Below are 6,000 nucleotides of genomic sequence, written 5' to 3'. Positions count from 1 at the left end.
AGGAATACGGTTTTTAAAATGCTGGATACGTTGAAATAATTCAATAAAGTGTTTCAATTATTTTATAAAAGTAAGGTTGTATGTACTGAATGGTTTTAGTTAACTTTTAATAAGTGAATTTAATTTTTATTAGTGAGTTCCAGAAATTTATCCACACATGGATGAACACACACAAGGAATTCACACTGTATATTTTAAAAGGTTTTATGGAAAATGAATGTCCTATCCTAGTACCTATATTATAAATAAAAGTTTAATTAATAAGAACACAGCAAACGTGATACTACAAGCAACTAAACAAAATTTTATAAAAATGGCAATATGGTTGATGGTTTTCGATATAATCAATCTATGACGTAATCCTTCCCTTCCCAGGCCTTAGCTAAACTAAACCTATTTAGCAACAAATGTGTCTAAAGGATTTCTCAGATGGCCCTTACAAAATGTTTTTCGGTTTGTTGTCCGCCACTGAGCTTGACTTCGGAGACTAGGTCGCTTTATAGCTCTGTTTGGCATTCTATACTCCAAGACTACTCCTAAGTAGAGCTCCTGGTTTTATGGTATTTTTTTGTTTGACATTTTCTTCTGTATTTATCCATATTTATTATTTGCTCATTTTATCTGCATTTATTCATATTTATTTTGTACTCAGTGTAGAAAAGAAAGCTCGAATGAGAATATGTTAACATTTATTTACCTGACAAATTAAATAGACGCTGTTTAACTGATAAATGTTTACTTGTATTTGAGTGTCGAATGAGTTTTAGTCATTCACAGTACAATAAAGTTATCTGAAAATATTTACATTGGAGAATTGCTTACACAGCTGTACTGCTGCAGTTATTTAGGCTTCATTAGAAAATCTTTTTTTGCTTTTTTAACTCCCCAACTTGTTAGTCTGCTCAGCTATTAACCAAGCACACTTGATTGACAGTAGTGGGAAATGCTGAGCATCCACTCAAACACTATGAAAAGTACACATCCGTTCGGAAGAGTAACTATAAAGGAGCGCATTCACACGCAAACCACGCGTGAGGTCAGATGCCCACAGAGTGACGTATCCGGGAAGAGTGGTATTGCATCTAGTGCCCTCGTAGGTGGTGTTCTCACGATAACAGCTCTACTTTAATGGATTTGATTTGGATTGTTTTGAATGCGCGTACAGCATCCATTTTAGGACGTCCTCACTCCTCATCCCTACTTCTCATCCCTACTAATCATCCATCAATACTACTTCTCTTCCATCATCCTTGCTTTTCACCCCTCATCCCTACTTCTCATCTATTTTCTCTACTTCTCATCCCTACTTCCCATCCATCATCCCTACTTTTCTTCCATAATTTCTACTTCTCATCCATCATCCTGATTTCCCTTCCATCATCTCTACTTCTCATCCCTCCTCTCTACTTCTCATCCATCATTCCAACTTCTCATCTATCTTCTCTACTTCTCATCTATCTTCCCATTCCTACTTTCCATCCACCATCCCTACTTCTCTTTCATTATTTCTATTTCTCATCCATCATCGTTCATTCTCATCCTTGCTTCTCTTCCATCCTCCTTGCTTCTTATCTCTACTTCTTATCCATCAACCCTACTTCTCTTCTATCATCCTTACTTCTCATCCACCATCCCTACTTCTCTTCCATCATCCCTAATTCTGATCCCTGCTTCTCATCCTTACTTCTCATACCTACTTCTCACACATCATCCCACTTTCTAATCCCTCAACCCTGCTTCTCATTCACCATCCCTACTTTTCATTCTTCATCCCTACTTTTGATCCATCATCCCTACTTCTCATTCATAATCCTTACTTATACCAATCATTCCTACTTCTCATCCATCATCACTACTTCTCATCCCTGCATATGAGGGATGAGAAGCTGGCCGGTGCAGGTAAGCGCAGTGGGGCGGGGGAGCAGGGGGCGTGGCAGGGGGGAAGTCGACAGAATGGGTTTTATTTATTTAATTTTACCTATTCCGTCGTCTGTCGCCTTCCTCCCTCCCACCCTGCCCCACCCCGCCCTGCCCCACTGCTGGGAGCAGCAGTAGCGTTGGCTCCTCTGAAGGCAAAGAGATCCCTGCCAGGCCTCGGAATCATGGTGGGCCGTAGACCCGACAGTGAAGGTGCTCAGGCAGACGGTGGATCACCTGTCATAAGCTGCATGAAGACTTTACTCCTCAAGTGAATGATCATGCGATGATCCTGGCACACCACTATGGTTTCTTGCAGCATGCTTGTCATGGGGTGGAGGGGGAGAATAACTTACCTACTGGGCGCCACGGCTGGACAGATGGCCAGAATTTAAAATCACATATGTATATGGGGATCAGAGAGAATGCCCCACAGCAAAATTTTCAATTCTGAGTGGGACAGACATGTTAGAACCTTGAACTGGGGTAATCCCAAACTTACATGGGAATTTTTGTTAGGGGTTGATAGCTCGCATTTCCATACTTTTCTACTTATTTAGTCACAACCAATAAGAATAAGGCCCTCATTATGACGCCGGTCGGACAAAGGGCCAGAAAAGGGCCGCAGCACAAGCCTCAAAGCAAATATGCATGTTTGGAAACAACTCTGCGCTGAGTGCCAGGCACCATGTGATGCCTGGCAAAGGGTGAATGGATGTTTCTGGGGGCACCACGGGTGCCCCTGGGCCCCATAGAGGGGGACAGGGGCCCCAAAGTTCCTTTCTGACATCCTTCCTATGGCGGTCGGACCGACATGGAAAGGCTGTCTGAAAGGGACATTGTAATCCCGATGGCGGTGCCTGAGCAGACAGCGTCACCATCCAGGGATTACCTGTCAGACCGCCACCCCGAGGGGATCTCCAAACCTGTCTGAAGTGTGGTCTTTCCCCCCTCCCGCACCGCTCCGATCGCTGGTGATGAGTACAGGCCTCAGCAAGGCCTGCGAATGCAAAGGGTTCGCCCTTCTGTGCACGGAGTCCTCAGACTACATAAAGAAATTGGCACGGAAACTGAAAATACAAAAACATAGTTTAATAAACCTTTAAAGGTGGTACTACAGCCCACACAACACTCTACAGTATCGTACAAGGTAGCACAAAGAACTCAGACACACAGTCCCCTTTTATACACAAAGAAGGGGCTCATAGGTAGGCGGATACAACTCAAAACATGATTTACGACCATATAAGGACATTTCTTGAACATGATCGATACATGGGTGGAGTTAACGGGTCTTGAGACCCGCCGAAATGCACATTCCAATCTTCGCTAATCAAAGACAGATGTGACTCCTACTGAGCATGCGCTAGACGCACAAGGATCTATTTATAGCTTGTTGCTGGGCAAACTTCAGGGGTGACAATCCGTGAGGTAGGACTCACCTCGTGTCGAGCACATGGCAATGTATGGCACACAAGATGGACGCCAGAAAACAAAATGGAGTCTGGCCGTAGTTTAAGTACGGGCGGGAAAACTAGCAGAAAGACACAATAGCATGTCTTCAGCTAATGCTTAATACTATCGCCGTTTTATTTACAACACTGGCATCGTAATCCGGTGGTCGGACCGCGGCCCTGGATGTCATACAGATGGCCACCAACGGCCTGTCTGTAGCAGTCTGTATATTATCCTAATCAGGCCCTAAGAGAGAAAGAAAAGAGGAAAAAAGTATTAATGAGAAATCAAACTTTAACACTCTTAAAAGAGGAATGAGAGTGGGCTCAATTTTCGAGCAGTTCAGGGGTAGGATCCCGTTTTACAGGAATCCTGGCAAAAGGCCAAAGATCTAGAAGATTCTATGCAGGTAAGTTCACATACTTCTTCCTTAAGAGGGCATTATTACACAGAAAGGGACTTGACCTAGACTAGTCCCGATTACTAGTACCAAAACCAGTTCAAGGGTGCAGGGAGGGCATATCTAGGTGCACATAGGTATGGCTCAGTGCCAGCACAGTTCCCAGAGGTAAACCAAACTGCAAGCTCCCAGAATGAGCAGGCGCCTGTATGCGTTTACCAAAGGGCTGGGTTGCACACTGGGTTGGCAGTACTGCCCCAGTCTCCCCATGTGTGTTGTGGATGGGACCACAAAGGGGCTTCGTTCACAGCAAAAGAAGGGCCTCTTGCTGAGAAAAATCCCTGACTGATTCTGAGGTTTTGTACCTGTCTCCCACTAGGTCTAGTATTTGAAATGCCACCCATTCGTAGGATGAAACAGTGACAACTGTTTCTACAGAGTCCTTGCTGACATGACTAGCTGTGAAAGTGACTTCATAGGAGAAGGTCTAGTAGTGATCTTAGTGAAAGCCTACTGCTGGTCCAGTTTTCATCTGGGAGCGTTGAACACTGGTCAGAGTAGCTAATATTGGTAAGTACGTAGAGAAAGGGGACAGGTGTGACCAGAAGCCAGCAGCGGGTACATAAAAGTTTAGGCCAGAACACCTCAACTCCTGCAAAATATTCCATTCCCCTGCCTTGTTTACGGGGACTTATCCGTAAAGTGAGAGGATCTGGACTATATCTTTGACTCCCTTAATTACTGGAAGTTTTAGAACCAATAACTAGTTGGTCAGGCCAATTTGAAAGCACATTTTTGGTGACATTTCTTCTGGATGTCACATCTGCCTCCACTGGGAGACTCACAATTGTGTTTTTTCCAGTGAGTGTGAAGGATCTCGGCTAGTAAGGCCAAGGATTTCAGATCCACACATGAAGATCATGCAGTTGCCCTGCCTTAAAAAGGAAGGTTGTGAGCATGGTGTGCCTTAGGTTTTTCCCATACATCACCCACTTCTCCGCCCAGCCTCTTCAGAGCCCCACCCCTCCACTACCTTTGTTCCCCTTGCTTGACAGATTCAACAGTATTAAGTCTGCCTGGGCATCTATAGGCTCTTTATGCCAATTCATGCCATGCAGATGCCTGCCTAGTCAGGACTTCTTGGAACTATGAAGAATTGATGGCCCCCCACATCTCCTGCCTAAAGTCTCCACCCCACATCTGGGTTGCATCTTGAAGGGTTATTTTGGAGATAAACACAAGAAAAGGCTCAAGAAGCCACTTAGGTGTGGTCTTTGGTCACTGAAGTGAGTTTCTCTCCCATCCCCCGCCTAGAGGTGCTGAGCTCAACGCACTGTTGTTCTTTAAATATCAAATATTGTACTAAAAGGTTGGATTTTCATGCTGGCAGGTCACATAATCAGATATTTTCAGATTTTATCTGTACCAGCTGAGCCACTCATTTCATACACTTTATTCTCAAGCTTTGTGCTAATATTTGCCTTGGCTGAGGTTTTTCCAATATGGCAGCCTGTAACGACACAAAGCTGGCAAGGGAGTGCCTCTTTGCTGCTCTAGCTCTCAGTGCTGCATTGACTTCTGCCTTGTGATCCTCTGGCACCGCCTGCTAGAAGTGATTAATATTAAAGGGTGCCATGCATGACACAAGGGGTTATAGGCGGTGCCGCCGCCAAGAGAATGTAATAATATTACAGGTGAAGTTGTTTACTGGAAGGTCACGTGCATGGCTACCTAAAGCGGTTTATAATGTCCTAAGGATTATATTGCAACATCATATAGTGCTTGCTACCCTTACATGGGGAACTGAATCACTTGCCTACATGTCTTTTTTATCCTATGTGGGAAATGTTTCGAAGTAGGTGCTTTTTACTACTAGTACAAAACCGGCCAGCAAACTAAGCGTTGGAGAGTGGCTGCACATTAAACGCCTGGCAAGGTAAGCATGGGAGAGTGGCTCCACCCTGGCAATGTAGGCGTGGGAGAGTGGCTACACCCTGGCAAGGTGGCCATCGGAGAGTGGCTGCACTTTATACCTAGCGTGATAGGCGTGGGAGAATGGTTGGACATTAAACCCCTGGCAAGATAGGCATGGGAGAGTGGATACCTATTAAACCCCGGGCAAGATTGGCATGGGAGAGTGGATACCTATTAAACCCCTGGCAAGGTAGGCGTGGGAGAGTAGCTGCACATTTAACCCCTAGCAAGGTAGGGGTGGAGAGTGGTTGAAC

At 44.8% G+C, this 6,000-nt stretch overlaps 1 long non-coding RNA gene across 1 annotated transcript in view; it reads right to left on the bottom strand.

Moving 5' to 3' along the window:
- Positions 1-3,098: 3,098 nt before the first annotated feature.
- LOC147684611 (uncharacterized) overlaps positions 3,099-6,000 on the bottom strand; it is a 28,712-nt gene continuing 25,810 nt past the window's right edge. The window contains exon 3 of the long non-coding RNA XR_015300739.1: positions 3,099-3,618. This is a non-coding gene — a long non-coding RNA (uncharacterized LOC147684611). The remainder of the gene's footprint in view (positions 3,619-6,000) is intronic.

Source organism: Lissotriton vulgaris, chromosome 10 (assembly GCF_964263255.1).
Source record: "Lissotriton vulgaris chromosome 10, aLisVul1.2, whole genome shotgun sequence".
NCBI classification, from domain to species: Eukaryota; Metazoa; Chordata; class Amphibia; order Caudata; family Salamandridae; genus Lissotriton; species Lissotriton vulgaris.
This window is presented reverse-complemented; position numbering and strand designations above follow the sequence as displayed.